Raw genomic sequence first — 14,826 nt, 5'->3', positions numbered from 1 at the left:
GGCTCCAAACTACAAGTCTGTAGTGTGAGCACAAGAATACTTTTAATATTTTCCCTACGACTTCAATAGGCCCTCTTCTTTTTCTGACTAAAATACATAAAACTTCTCTGCTAAGATGTCTGGATTGATGAAGGGAATAAAAAAAATCTTTTCCTCCAACAGTGGCTTGATTAATGGATTTATTGTTTGCAGAGATTTTGTCAGGAAGCCATATGGCTTGAGGAAAACAAGGAGGAAGTGGCTGATGTTGAGAATCTGATTTAATAGGGGTCCCTAAGGACACAATGTGGCTCTTATCCTTACTCCTTTGCACTCAGTTTGTAAAGTGGTCTAAGAAGAGCTTTAATGCTTCAGCAGAGCCAAAGATAATAGGTCTCTGTTTGAGCGGAATATCAGACCCTGCTGCCGGATCTGCATCACAGTGGCTCAACTCTCAGGCAAAAACCCGCTGCTCTTATCCTTTTGTTTAAGATATTCTCGAGCAGTTTGCGAGGAACGGCAATCGAAATGCTTGCTTCTGGTGTCTTGGCAGTTGATCAGTTGGCATTGATGAGGACAACTTTACCATCTCAAAGCTGGACTCTCTGTTTGGGGTGAGGTGTTATTCCTTTTCTTTCCACTCCTTTCTCTCCTCTTTACTCTTCCCTTCTTCAGCAGAATTCAAGCAAGTGTGTCTGTGTAGTGCAGTCAGGTTTCTTATAATCTAATGTGTATATGGAGTTCAGTAACTGAAGTTTGGATACTTGTGATTCAACCTGATGTGATGGTTTGGGTGAATGTTCAGCCTTATCTGTGACAGTTTGATTCTAGTTAGGAGTACTTGGTGAAAAAACCTGAGTGGAAAATTCAAAGCAATGTTCTGGAGTGTAAGTGCTAGCAACTGTGCTAAGGACGTTAACCAAGCTCTTCCTTGTGTGAAAGTAGAGTTTCTCTGCTGAGAGGCATAAACTCACCAAAAAGCTTACGATTATGATCATAAAACTTAAGATCACTTCAGAACTGAAGTGAAAAGTTCATGTGAAGCACGAGCAATTATTTGTGGGTCTGCAGAATCTGGAAAGCATGAACATCACTTGACAAAAACATATTGCAGCTATGCAGAATTCAATGAATATTGCTTTGTGAATGAAAGATAAGTATTCAGGCTGTGGTTGTGAAAACGGCTATACATGTGCCTTAAATCTCTGGAGGTCCTGAACATCCTATCTAGTAATTACTTCTGGAAGGCTTCAGTGTATGACACTCGTAGTCTATTATTACAATATACCAGTCTTTCCTTTCTAGATCTTTAAGAGGTTTTTTGCTGATTGTTTTCTGGCCACTTACGACATAACTTATGCTGGAGTTGCTGGTTATTGAATCTATGGCAAATACTAGGGGAAAAGCAGTTTGCATTGCAAAGATGCAAGGAAAACTTCTTTACTTTAGAGCTAATACACACTGCTGTCAGACTGAAGTTTCTAATTAGCATTCAGTGTAAAAGATATGTTCAATTGAAGTATTATTCAGAAACTCTTCTATAGAGGTTTAAAAGCGACTACTTTTCACATGTTCTCCCTGGCTATGACATAGTATTAGGCAGTGTTTGTAGGCCTGGTACCATCATGCTGTTAAGCATAATTGTAGTAAGCAGCCCTTGCAAGCTGATTAATATTAGTCTTAGTCAGCTGTTCAGGATTTGTTACCTTTTGCCTACTTTGTTTGATTCCTTATGTATGCATATGTTAACTGAGATTTACCACTACAAGGGAGTCAGTGTATGCAGTTCATACAGTCTCTATGCACACGGGGGTTTTTGTATCTGGAAGACTTCCAGTTTGAAGATTATTTTCTTTAAGAAGAAAATTAGGAAAGAAGATTATTTCACAATCTCTTATATTTACAATACAGCAGTGGCAGATGCTCATGACTACCTAGTGTAGTGTTCGGTATTTCATAACATTCTGGAAAGCTGACGAAATGCTGTTTACCACATTCGGTTATTTATAGCAGTTATTTCACCTGGTTAAAAAAAAAAAAAGTAGCAAATTAAATACAATACTCTGTGTTCCTTTTAAACTATTGGAAAAAAAGAAATTCTAGTTTTATGTAGCTGTTACGCTATGTTTTTCTTAATCTGTACACCCATGCTGGGGAAGCATTTGTTTCAAAAGCATTAAAGGGAAGAGGGGGGAACTATAGCTTCCCTCATGAGATAGTTCTACTAATTTACGACTTTTTTTTTCTTTTCAGCAAGTGACCTTGTCAACAGAGTTGGCCCTTATGCCTGGAGCAGCAGATTGCACTAAGCCCTCTGCATAACCAGACATCTCCATCTGTCTTACTTGCAGGTAAGAAGTTATGACGAATTTCAAGTAAGAGTTTTCCTTCTCCTTCCTGAAAATGTTTGTACATAAAGCACACCAAGAACCTTAGAGGTTAAAGAGTTTCCTAAGTGTGTGTGGATATACTGACATCACTTTCTTCCTCAAGTTAGACATCTGAGGAAGCTCTCAGCTCCCCTGTTCTGTGCAACATTTGCTTTCTCGAGATGGTTGTGTTCTGGAGCATGCCTATCATGGTCCTGCCAAGTTTACCATTCATATGATGATGTGATTCCCATATGTGTCTCCTCTCCAGCTGTGAATGGAGAAGACCTGATGCCAGCCTGCCTCTGAGGAGAGTGCCCTGATTGAGAGGAGACTCTTGTCACTGGCTCCCTAGTTGTCAGTTCTTCTTGGACATCTCTCTGTCAGCAACAGCTCATTGGTGGCCTGTTGTTAGACAGTCGGCTCTGGCTGCATGTAGGTTTTGGGACAGCAGGCTGCTGCTGCCTCTTTGTGCAGGTGATGTGTGTGTGTGTGTGTGTTTAAAACATAATGCTGGATGTAAGGAGATATCCTCAATTTGGCAATTGAGACGTTGCCAGAAATACAGAAGAGATGACAAGAAAAGAAGGCAGTACCAGATAATGATTTTTATGACAGCGTGATTAATTCTTGACAGAGTAGAAACATCAGAACTTTGAATTAAACACTGTACGAATATATACCGTCAGATTATGCACTGGCAATTATTATTCAGGATGGTTTGAGTCCTCTGTTCTATGCTGTAAATTAAGATGGTGAAGCAAATATGGGAGATTCACTGCTACGTGTTCTGCATTCTGTGTACGGAACATAGTTAAATTTGTCTGTGCATTTGTTGTGAGTGCTACTGAGTAAATTCCTTTCAGTGGAGCAAGTCCCTGCCTAGCCGCCAGGTAAGGAGTATCACTCCTTTATCTGTCACCTTGCAATGAGACAAGCAAGCTATACTCTTTAAGTTACATTATTGTACCACAACAGGATATAAGGGCATGCAAAAATTTCATGATGATGATGCTTGCCCACTGTCACATGGGGATAGTTACTTGTGTACCTTACTTCTTTGGAGTAAACCAGTAGTTTTGCCTCATAAGCATCACTATCATAATTCACTGTTACTTCAGTTTGCTGTCTGCTTCAGGGTGTAAGACAAAGGAACAGCTGCTAGCATGCAATTTATTAAAGCACTTTTTTCCTGAAATCATGGAGTCAAATAGATTTTTGTTCTTAAAAAAAAAAAATCACTTTTATTCAGTGTCAGTCAAAACATAAATCAAAGGTTAGAAGAAAAGCTTTCTACCCCCATCTGTAGTTCACTCATTCTGGATGGTCCCTGTGGTTTGGTTCCCTCATCAGAATGTAAAAGAAGTGGAAGTCCTTTCAAGGAGGATGATAAGGATGATGAGAGATGTGTGTTCTTCCAAATGAATTAGTTTCCCACTTTGTGTTTCTTTGTGCATGTCACATAAGACAGCTCAATTTCTTGTCATTAATAAGCATCAGCGCCACGTTTTCTTAGTGTTTAAACATTCAGACTTCACTTGTGCCATGTAAATCTGAGTAACTTCTGAGTGATTTGTGGCTTCCCTTGTGCTGGAGTACAAAGAGCAGATGTCTTTGACCTTCCGAGTTAAGAGGTGCTTCTACTGTCTGGACTCAAAAATTCTGAATGAAGAACCTTTCCCAGATCTATCTTCCTGCCACGTAAATCAGGGTGGAATTTTGTTTCCATCTGAAAGTTCTGATTCATGAATCAGAAAATATCTTGTTCATTGATCTTTTTTAGTATTCTTTTTTTCTCTGCTCTAATATCTGCTGAAAAGAGTGAAGAGGTGGAACAAGTTTCTAGATACTGTCTAAAAGGAACTCTGATGCAGAGTGGTTTTTCTCTGACTTTCGGGGAAGCTCTCATTCAGAGCAAAATAATTTCAAATGAAATGTGTTGCATCTCTCATTTTCATTGCTTCTCTTGGGTGTTTCAATTTACTGCACATACACCTTTCATCCTGTCTTTGGATTGAGTCTGTAAAGGAAAAAAAAATAATGATGACAGTGTTATCACTGGGATCCTTCAATTTTGCTGCATTCTTTGGATTACAAAAAATGCTTTTCATCTCTTCAGCCTCTCTACCCCCTCCTCCCCACTCCAGAGCTGAACACCACACAATGCACCTCTTGTTCCCTTGCTAACTGTTGCAGTTTTATAATGACCTTGTACTTCTTCTGACTGGTGAGATACCATTGCTGAAGTTGAAGATATTATGGTGTGTGCATCTGTTTCCTTCCTTTTTGTGACTCATTCGCATTTTTGTCATGTGTAATTTCTTGCTGTTTCACTTAGTGGTGGTTTTTTCCTCCTTCTTACTGTTCAGTATAAATTTGTCATTATATAAAACTCAGATCTTGTATCCAGATTTAAATGAATTCACAATTGTAGCATCTGTAGTAAAAACGTCACAAATGCATTCCAAGTTGAATGCTATTTTATTTCTGTTTCTGTAGACTGTTTCTAAGGAAATGCACTGATTTTATGTTTAAAAACATGTATATTTCAACTTTTTCAGAATTAGGATTCTACATTTTCTTGCTAACTCTGGGCAAACTGGAAATAGAGAGTAAATGAGCAGAATATGCCTGGAGATAATGGCAGAACTACTGATGATAAATGATGGGGAGGGTGCTGTGTGAAAATGCCATGTACTTGCAGAGACAGGAAAGCCTCTCTTTGTGCTTCGAAAGTATTTGATTCTTTCTTTATCATTTGGGACAAAGATTGCTGAGCCCAAGCCCTTATTGTTGCAGTCAAAATATTTCATATTTCTGTTCATGAGTTAAATGAGCTTCGGTTAGGTTTGCGTCCTCTTACTGCTCCACTTGCTGGCGAGGCTTTTTCTGTAGAAAGGAGAAAACTAATGGGATTATGGATTTAATTTTAAAGTTTGTAAAATCTCTTTGAGATCACAGTTTGACTTTTTTTAATTGACATATCGGTCTCTATAGAATTCTGCAGTATTCTGATCTTAAGAGTAGCAAGACATAGAGCTCATGTGATGAGCATTGCATAAGTGGCCATTACACACTGGAAGGAAAAAAATTTGTGCATATTACTTTACTGGAGCTAACAACAACTGAACATTTGTGTTTGCATAGCAATTACTAAAAATGTTTTACCAGCCAGCAAATGCAAACGTAATATTGATTTCTGCACTAATTGCAATGCACGTTAGTCATTTCTCTGGCAAGAAGGCAGTTCTGCTTTTGGAGGTCTGTTACGATCTTCTTTCTCCTTTTCCATTAAGTTTCAGCAATTCTGCACATTACTGCCTACAAAAGATAACTTCAGAATGTTTAGAATGGGAATTTTAGGCTTTCGAAGTTTACCTTTAATTTTACTTGTGTAAGACATGGGTTTTAATAATTAATATATTGAGGAAATAAAAATAACCATTGAATGGAGTCAAAATCTATCCCATCAGTCAAAGCTGCAAAAATGGCACTAATATCTTCAAGTGAATCAAATATTTCATCACTAAATAGGAAGAGAAACATGAGTGCCTTTTCCACTTCACTCTTAAGTCTAGCTTTGTACTTTAAAAATTAATATTTCATTTGATTAACCTTTGCTAAGTCTGAGAAGACATTTGATGTTGTAAAGCTTCTTCAGGAAGGTGTAGAACCACACCTCTTGCTACAGAGCTGAACAAATCCGACACCTGGAATCTGTAATACCAGTATTATGCTTTGCACAAAGAATTCTATAACGTGGCTTTGTTCCTGCACATGCACAGAAAAAAAGCCCATGTGCTTTCAAACAAAAAGTTAAGATTCCAGAATTAATCTGAAAGCAAATATTCTGTGATGATATGCAGCTCTGTGGTGGGGAGGAATTATTTTTTTCAGAGTGGTCTTGTCCAATTTGACAGCAAAGTTTTTTTTTTTCCAGAACAGAAAAAAACAGGTTTTTTTTTGTTTGTTTGTTTTTTAACAACTTTTGTGAATGAAACAAATTTCTCAGCTTTTTGTTTCATCCTCAGGCTTTCCCATCAATCTGAGTTATTAGTAAGGATGCCTTAAAGCAGTGTGGGTAAGATGTGTGTGCTTGCACACTTTCAGTAGCTCATTAAGTGAAACTACATAGTTTTAGCACAGTTATTTGGTGTGATGTCAGAATGTATTTTGAGAGGCTTGTAATTTTGATTCAGTTCTGTCCCAGTTTGGAGAAAGACGGGATTTTAAAGATGTTTGTTTAAAGATGTTTGCAGTCAGATACTTGATCTCAAGAGGCATTATATGTATGTTTTTATTTTCCTATGAATCTGCTGGTGTGTTCCAAGCTACGCACATCTTGAAACCTCCTTAGCTTGGGGCCTAGTTTGTTAGTGGAAAATTAGATAGATTATTCAGTAAACATTGGGAAGCAGTGTGTCAGGAAAGGAGAAAATAATCCATAGAGTGGCTTGAAGAAATTCATCTTTCCAGTGCTCCTACTGTGCACGGAAATGCAGACTGGTTCTGCGTTAGCAGACGGGCAGGAAACATCCTGTGATGCACTGAAAATCCCCAGTGTTGATGTGGGCTGTTGCCGATTGCCTTGTTTGTGTAAACACAGGAAAAGACAAACAGAGCTTCTAAAATTAAATTGAAAGTTAGTGGGAGTCATAGAACAATTTGAGTTGGAAGGGGGCGTTTAGAGGTTGTCTAATCCAGCTCCTCTGCAATGAACACAGACACCTGCAGCTAGATCAGGTTGCTCAAAGCCCCATGCAACTTGAGCGTAGATGTACAAGGTTGTTTTTTAAATAAAATAAAGCATTAATAGTTCTTAAATATGTTCTAAAACTGCCAGCTGCCTTCCTCAACAAAACTACAAAGATGTGCTGTAGGCTCAGCTGTGCCTGTGTCTTGTTACGCTTGGGCCGGTGTTTCTGATGCAGAATTCTCCAGCTCTAAGCTCAATCTGAGTGCTGCAGTGCTCCCATAACAGCTCTGTTTGGCTTTCATGACATTCATTTCACTATTTAACAAAACTTGCATGTCTCCCAGTACTGCATCTCACACTCTGCACTTGCTGACTTTTGGCCTACTTGGACCAATTCCTCTATTAAAGCGAGAGCAGGGCTGTGCTTGTTCGGCAGCTTAAGCGATAAACTCCATGGGCAGTGATTTATGCCAAACTGGATTTTAATTGAATTAGGATTTCCTATGTTTAATTAAGCTTTACATTGTGCGTTAGTGCTTTCCTTTGTGTTTAGCTTTCTCTTGCTGCAACGAGCAAATACCTGTGCATAATCAGTTACTACAGCCTGTTAACCGATCTTTGTGTTCTCTCAGGAGTCATGCAGGGGATTTGGAGTCTGTAGTCTTTGGAGTGCCAACACTAGCTAAATATTGAGACTATGGTCTGACTAATGCAGTGGATTTACTGTTGTCTGTGCTCAGGTCTGAGGCCAGTTTAAAGATCTCTGTGCATGAGATTCAGGTGAACTTCCTTGCTGAGGTTGCAGCCTCTACCCACACCAAGTGAGCTGGCAGTAGTGCCACAGCACATAAACCAGGCTAAGGAAGTTCTGCGTAGATCTCATCAGCTCTGCATTAACAGAAATTCCTTTGTGTTGTGCTATTTCAGAAGGTTTTGGGTAAATCCATTTGTCTTTCAGGGAGTGTGGAAATAATGCTGTTCTGTGGTGGGCTCCACCCTTTGAGACAGTGAGCACTTTCTACCACTGTGTGTGGGCCAAGGCAACATCCTTGGCACTTTGGTCTGACAGAGACAACTTCAAGGCTAAAACTAACCATAGATTAGATAACTACCTTTGGGCTTCAAGGCAAAAGTCCTGTTTTATAAAGAGCAGCTTGACATCTGCAAGCCATTTAAAAGAGGAAAAAAAAAGAAAAGCCGGTCTGTGAACACCACTATTCTATTGTCCTGCATTTCCTCGCATCCTGCAACATCAGAAGCATCAGCAGAGGCAAGAAATCTTAAGGCTTTTCTGTTGGCCCTACGGGACTGATTGTTTATCTGTCCTGACTGCTCTTTGGATGCAGAAATCAGAATTTAATAACTATTCCTGGTGATGATTCATATCAGCGTTTGGTCCTGCTTGATCCAGGACTTAAAAGTTGTTTCGGGTAAACAGAACAAAACAAAACAAAAACCCGTCAGTTCAACTATAGCATGGCTTTGTTTCTTTGCTTCAAACTGTCATTGGATGTGTTAATTGTATTAATTTGGCCCTACATATTGACCAGCAAGTAAAAATCAGAGCAATTTAGGATGGAGAAACTTCTGGAACTGGTCTGCATGATCCAGTGCTTCTCAAAAGTGTATCCTACAACAAAGTTGATGCACTGTTTTGCTTTGGAGTTTGGTTTCTTCAGAACTTGCCATCCCTGAAGTATACTGAAATGCTGAATGTATAAAATATTACTAGTGAATTGGTTTTGATGCATCTGTCTTTAGGTTTCCTTTCTTCCCTTGGATTAGTGCTTTTGGGAATGGTAAATAGATGAATTTTTTATTTGTTTTTAGCTTTTTTGTAAAAGGTTTGGTTTTGTTTTTTTTTTTTTTCTTGTTCTCAGTAGCTCATGCAGGGATGTACATCTGGTCCCATTTTAGTCACTGTTGATCTTAATAGAGTGTTTTAAGAAGTGACTTCTGCTATACTTCACCTAGTGATTCAGTACTAGAGACCCTGGTGCACACTTTTCTCCCTGTGCTTTGGCATACGTCTGTTGTTAGCTTCCTGACTTGTAGTCTTTGTTGCCAAGATAGTGTATGAATTTTTGAAAGGATTTTTAAAATTCAAACCATGTAAACAGTATTAATTACTGAAGATTATTTCATACCATGACAGTGCCTTTAATTATCAGGCTTATAGAATTAAAATCTGTTTAGTTTCCCCTTCCAACTCAGATGCACTGTTTCCTTGGCCTCATAACACCTCAAAAGAAGGAAGGAGCCTTGCCTTCATCTTGCATAGTTACTTACCTTAAGTAAAAGATGGAGCTTGAGGCTATTTGAACAATGGAAAGGGAAGTGTAGAACTTGCACTGAGCTATTCTTCATTATCCTTTGGTCCAGTATTCAAATCTAGAGTTTGTAAGATACTCAAAGAAGGGTCTTTGAGAAGGACTTTGAGCTGTGACAGTGGTCAGACTAGCTCTCCCACCCCACAGAATCACAGAATCACACAGAATCACAGAATCACCCGGGTTGGAAGGGACCTCAAGGATCATGTAGTTCCAACCCCCCTGCCTAGCAGGGCCACCAAACGTACACATTCAGATCAGGTTGCCCTGTCCAACCTGGCCTTGAACACGTCCAAGGACGGGGCATCCACAACCTCCCTGGGCAGCCCGTTCCAGGGCCTAACTACTCTCCTTGTGAAGAACTTCCCCCTAACATCCAACCTAAATCTTCCCTCCCTCAACTTGGATCCATTTCCCCTAGTCCTGCTGTTGTCAGCCCTTCTGAAGAGTTTACTCCCCTCCTGGGTGTGCCTAAAGAAGAGCCTAAGTGCAGGAGAGGCTCGTGGCCACATCCATCCCTGTGTGTGTTGCACTGATAATCAGTGCTTATCCCTGAATAACTACCTTCTTCTTTTGCTGCACTGATAAGGGAGCTCTGGTGCATCACATCCTATGAAATCTGTTTCACGAGGCCAGAAATAACATAGCAGTGTCCAGTGCGCCTGTAAGAAAGTCTTGCTCCTGGTCTGTCTTACCAGAAGATATAGCCCTACTGAGCTGTTTCTTGTTTTGTCACTCATTGCTGTTTGAAATACTGCTCTATGAAGCTTTCCTGTCACTTCTGGCAGTAGAAGTACTATCAGCTGCTGCAGTTGAGTTGCAAGCCTGAAACTGTGCTGCTCAGATACATATGTGTTCTGATGCTGTTATTCTAAGTAATATTTTTAAAACTGTTCATGTAGCAATGTATTTATGTTCTGTTTCAGAGTTAGGAATTCCAATCCCTGCATGCTTTTGTACTTATAACATGATGTTTGAGGGATGATGGCATGTGGAAGAAAGTGGGAGAACTCCAGGAAGGCTGGTATCTGATCTTTTTTCCTGCAGGTTTTCTTAGCGTGTATATGCTAGATGTATGTTTTGACAGAGTGCAGCAGTTACTGCGCAGCTGACAGTAGATTGCAGTATTGTTTGTTTAGGATTCAGAAGCATAGTATTAGATTGCTTCTTGTCAGCAAAGCACAGGATATGCCACATGGTGTTTGCACATGGAAACAGCATGACCCCAGGCCTAGCTGTGGAATTCAGATAAAGCGATACTGTTCTCTAGCTTTTTTCTTTTGCTGGTAAGAGGGACGAGATTGCAGTTCAGCTTTATGCCATAGTTGAATGTGCATTAACCTTGTGGAAATGCATATTTCAGTAATAGCTTGGAAGTATTGTAGTCTCGGGATATACATTTTCTTGCTTTAAAATTGCCTTAATACTACGTATTACTAACATTGAAAGCCCGCTAGTTTTGTTAGTTTGGCCTAAATGTTTCAACTTTTACCGTGTTTAGGATCCCAGTGAGCTTTTATAAGCAAGGACTGTGAATAATTGAACAAGCAGGGCTTTGGCTTCAAAGTTGTTTTTAATTAAAGGCTTTCTCTTCCATGGACTACTCCCACATCGAGGGCTGGAAACTCATATCTTTCCATGCACAGATTTTTTTCTTCCCCTGGGAGCACATAAGGGGCAACAGACTCGACCACCTACAAAGGATGCGGATATTTCGGTGAAAGGAACTGCTTCCTTTCCAAGCAGAGCTTGGCTGGGGAAATAGGAGCTCAAAATGTTGATTGTACTTTTCTTCTTGTAATGCATGTGCAGCAGAATGTCATTTTACAGAAAAATCACAGTATTACTAATATTGATAGTGTTCACTGTGTACGCACAGGTTTTAAGTGCTTGAGATTTCAGGCAGTGATAGCAACTGTGCCAGGACAAAGTTTAGGCTGATCAGTCTGCTGGGGAGCAAACTGCAATTGAATTTAAGCTATGGTACAAAAGCATAGAAGGTGATTTACTGTGATCTTTAGGTCACGGAATCTGTTATTCTTTTGCCAATATCGGTATGCAGACTGTAGACTGCAGAATTAAAGGTGTCTTCTAGGGATTCAGAGACAGTCTGGGATCTGCCTTGCAATCCTTCCACTCCCTGCCCCCGCCCTTCAGAGACATGCAACTGCATCTCTGCAGAGCACAACTGGTTCTGAAAGGCAGTGCCTTTATGGGTACTTACAGAAGAACATTCTACTGTAAACTGATAAAGATTTGATCAGTCAAGTTCTTCTGGTTTTGAGTGGATATAGATAACGTTGAGAAGCGGGACTGTGAAGTGCTGAGAACTGCCCTGGTGAGTTTTGTTACTTTGCCCATTTTGTCATGCTTTCTTTTCCCACCAGATAACCAGACTGTAGAGCCATAGAACAACTTGGGTTGGAAGAGACCTCAAAGATCATCTAGTTCCAACAATCTCATGCCACAGACAGGGTTAGATCTAGCCATCTGCTAATCAAACACTAGACCAGGCTGCCCAGGGCCCAATACAACCAAGCCTTAAACACCACCAAGGATGGGGCATCCACAACCTTTCTAGAAAAGCTGTTTCAGCATCTCACCACCCTCTCAGTGAAGATTTCCCCTTGAGATCTGATCTAAATCTCTTCTCTAGTTTAAAACTGTTCCCCCATGTCCTATCAATTATAACTGTTGTAACCTTCCTAATACATTCCCCATAAAGCATACAGTAGTCTTTACACTGAAGTTAAGCATAATGACCACATTAATTTTCTGTATGAAGTTGCAGGATATGTTTTCAGATGTTGTATTACTCTATTCTACTATTGTGTTTACCTCTGTCTGTGCCAGTGGCTGCATTGTTTATACAATAAAAGAAGATAGGGAGAAGATGCAGGAAAAGGGAGACTCTGGTTGGTTCTGGAACCTTTTTCTCTGTATTGTGACAAAGGCTAAAATGCAGTCATCTAGTGAGAGGTATGGTGAGACTGGAAGTTGTTCCTATAATTGAGATGAGAAAATGCAGGAATAGGGCTCTTTAGATGACTAAAATGCAGGGAGGTTCTTAGAAAACTTGATGTTTACTTGTCTAAAATAATTTTAAAAAGATTGGTTTGCTGTTGGAATGAAAACACATTGTGGAAACCTTAAGAAAAATGAAAACAGAAAGATGGAGAACTTAGCAGATGTGATAAAAATTTCATGTCAGTGGAGTACATCAATCTTGGGCAGGGCTGTGGCCTCAGCACTTCCTGCAGATCAAAGTCTCTTGAACACAGAAAGCACGCAAGCATGTGCCACATTAAGAATGTAAATTAGTTCCTGTTGAATAGGACTTATTGTCACCTTTTCAGGAATGCATACGTCCCAGGGACTTGCACTGCTATTTAAGCCAGTGTGCATTATATACACATCATGCAAAACTAGGTTGTACTCATCTCTATTTTACGTGTTAAAAACAAGAAGGCTTTATGTACAACTGTGATAAAGATGTCTAAACCACAGAATGGTGAATCCCCAAATCGCTAAAATGGTACATCTTTAGAGGAATGGATTTCTTCTTGATAACGATGCTCAGAAACAACATTGATAATTTGGACATTGACATTTAATGTGATTTTTTTTAACTTGCGTAATTGGAAAAAAAAACACTTCTCATTTCGTTCTCTTTTTACTGATATATATATATATATATAATTTGAATGCTGTGTTTTGGGTGTTTGAACTCATTAATGTTGTATATTTTGGATAATTCTAGGTTTCTAGGTCTTTATTTGCTTATTATCTTATCAGTTAGCAGAAACATTGAGTCCTGTCCAACATCTGGAATGCTTGCTGAGTGATTGTGCTTAATAAGCTATTTTGGCCTCTTAATGTCACCTGGTACTGTACACTTTCATAGCTACAGATCAATAAATACTAGAAATGCCAGCAACCACCAGACTCTTTTTAGTAAGATGTGCTAGAAACTTCTAAATCCTTAACCCTCTGTAACTCCAGCAGCAAAGAGCTCTCCAGAATATACAGCCTGTCCTCTGTATTTCTATGGAGAAGAGTGGGTACAAATTGAGGTTTGGTAAGAAAGAGCAGTGGAAACTAAAAATAGCTTAATTGGATCTTTTGTTTGCTTGTTTGATTAAAAAAAGAAAAAAAGAAAAAAAAAAGCAAACTGGACTTTGTACTTTATAAACTGGGGTTATGGAGCCCAGAAAGTTCACAAGAACTTCGGCTTTGGTTACAGCATTGCAGAACTGCTGAGCTGCACTTTTGTTTAATTTGGACTGCTGTTTGTTGAATTCTGGATGTTCTTTAGTCCCAAGGCCTGGCATCCCAGGCGTCTTGTAATTAAACTCAGAACATATGGTGAAGATTCACCATAACAGGAGAAATGATACTGAAATTCCTTCTAGTGGTACAACTGTGTTCCTGAAAGGCTCTTAAAGCAGATCACTATTTGCCTTGGCTTCCCAAAAAGGTTACAGCTTGCCCAAGCTGTATGTAGGCACACCAGGGATCCATGAAGATGTGTAGAATAGCATGAGTTAGGTAGGGGTGAAAAAATAATAGGGTCACAGCATGACACCTGCTGATCCTTTATGTTTTGGCAGGTATGGTGGAGAAGCAGGGTGAGGGAAAACATGAAGGAGGATGATGAGATTTAACCAGTCATTTGATTTTCTTTTATGTGAGTGCTTAAAACATCTCTTGCAAATGAAGCGTACTTTGCTTCATAGTTCACTTGGAAAAATGCATGAGAAACAAGGAGGGCGGAGCTAAGTTTGGCAGGGTTTCCTGAATGAAAATATGTAGATCACAGTACCAGAGAAAGAGGAGAGCTACTTCACACTCCCTGCTTCTGCCAAGTTTGCTGGCTTCAGAAACCGTCTGGACAAACAAGTGAATGGACAGGGTGAGTTTTCTGAGGATGCAGTGAGGAGGAATATGCACTCAGTAGAACACAAGGAGAAAATCTGTAGCTGTATGGCCTGAAATGCAAGGCTGTATCTTAGAAAGAAGGCACAAAATATAGACACTGTTTGAAAATATGACAGTGAAATGAGAGTGAAGAGTGATGCTGATTTACAGATTGTTGTCAAAGAGAAAGAAGGTAAGAAAAGGAACATGAAAATACCCCTTTCCTGCTATATTGAATTTGATCTTTCAACCATTTTCCTTTGGTATTGCAGGCAGTAACTTTTGTTTAGTTGCTGTGAATTTTTTCACATAAAATCTTGTTTTTCCTGAACAGCTATTTCTTGGGTCATCCTATGAAAGGCATATATGATTTTTGCAAAACTGCTTCTCAAAGAGAAGCCTATGTTGTGTTGTTACTCATCTCTATGCTTTCTGTCCCTTCCCAGTAAGCTTTGGGCCTCTTAAGTTGGTTTTAGCCAAACTTAAAGGGAATTGGTTGTTTGGAAAGTATGAAGCTCATAACAGTTTTGCTAAA

General features: G+C 39.5%; 1 long non-coding RNA gene across 1 annotated transcript in view; it reads left to right on the top strand.

Annotated features, from left to right (window-relative positions):
* Nucleotides 1-5,083, top strand: part of LOC128084498 (uncharacterized) — a 42,868-nt gene extending 37,785 nt beyond the window's left edge. The window contains exon 2 of the long non-coding RNA XR_008208567.1: nucleotides 2,233-5,083. This is a non-coding gene — a long non-coding RNA (uncharacterized LOC128084498). The remainder of the gene's footprint in view (nucleotides 1-2,232) is intronic.
* Nucleotides 5,084-14,826: the final 9,743 nt, after the last annotated feature.

The sequence above is a fragment of the Tympanuchus pallidicinctus genome, unplaced genomic scaffold (genome assembly GCF_026119805.1).
Source record: "Tympanuchus pallidicinctus isolate F22 unplaced genomic scaffold, pur_lepc_1.0 scaffold27, whole genome shotgun sequence".
NCBI lineage: Eukaryota > Metazoa > Chordata > Aves > Galliformes > Phasianidae > Tympanuchus > Tympanuchus pallidicinctus.
The sequence above is the reverse complement of the archived record's forward strand: the minus strand, read 5'-3'. Positions and strand labels throughout refer to the sequence as shown.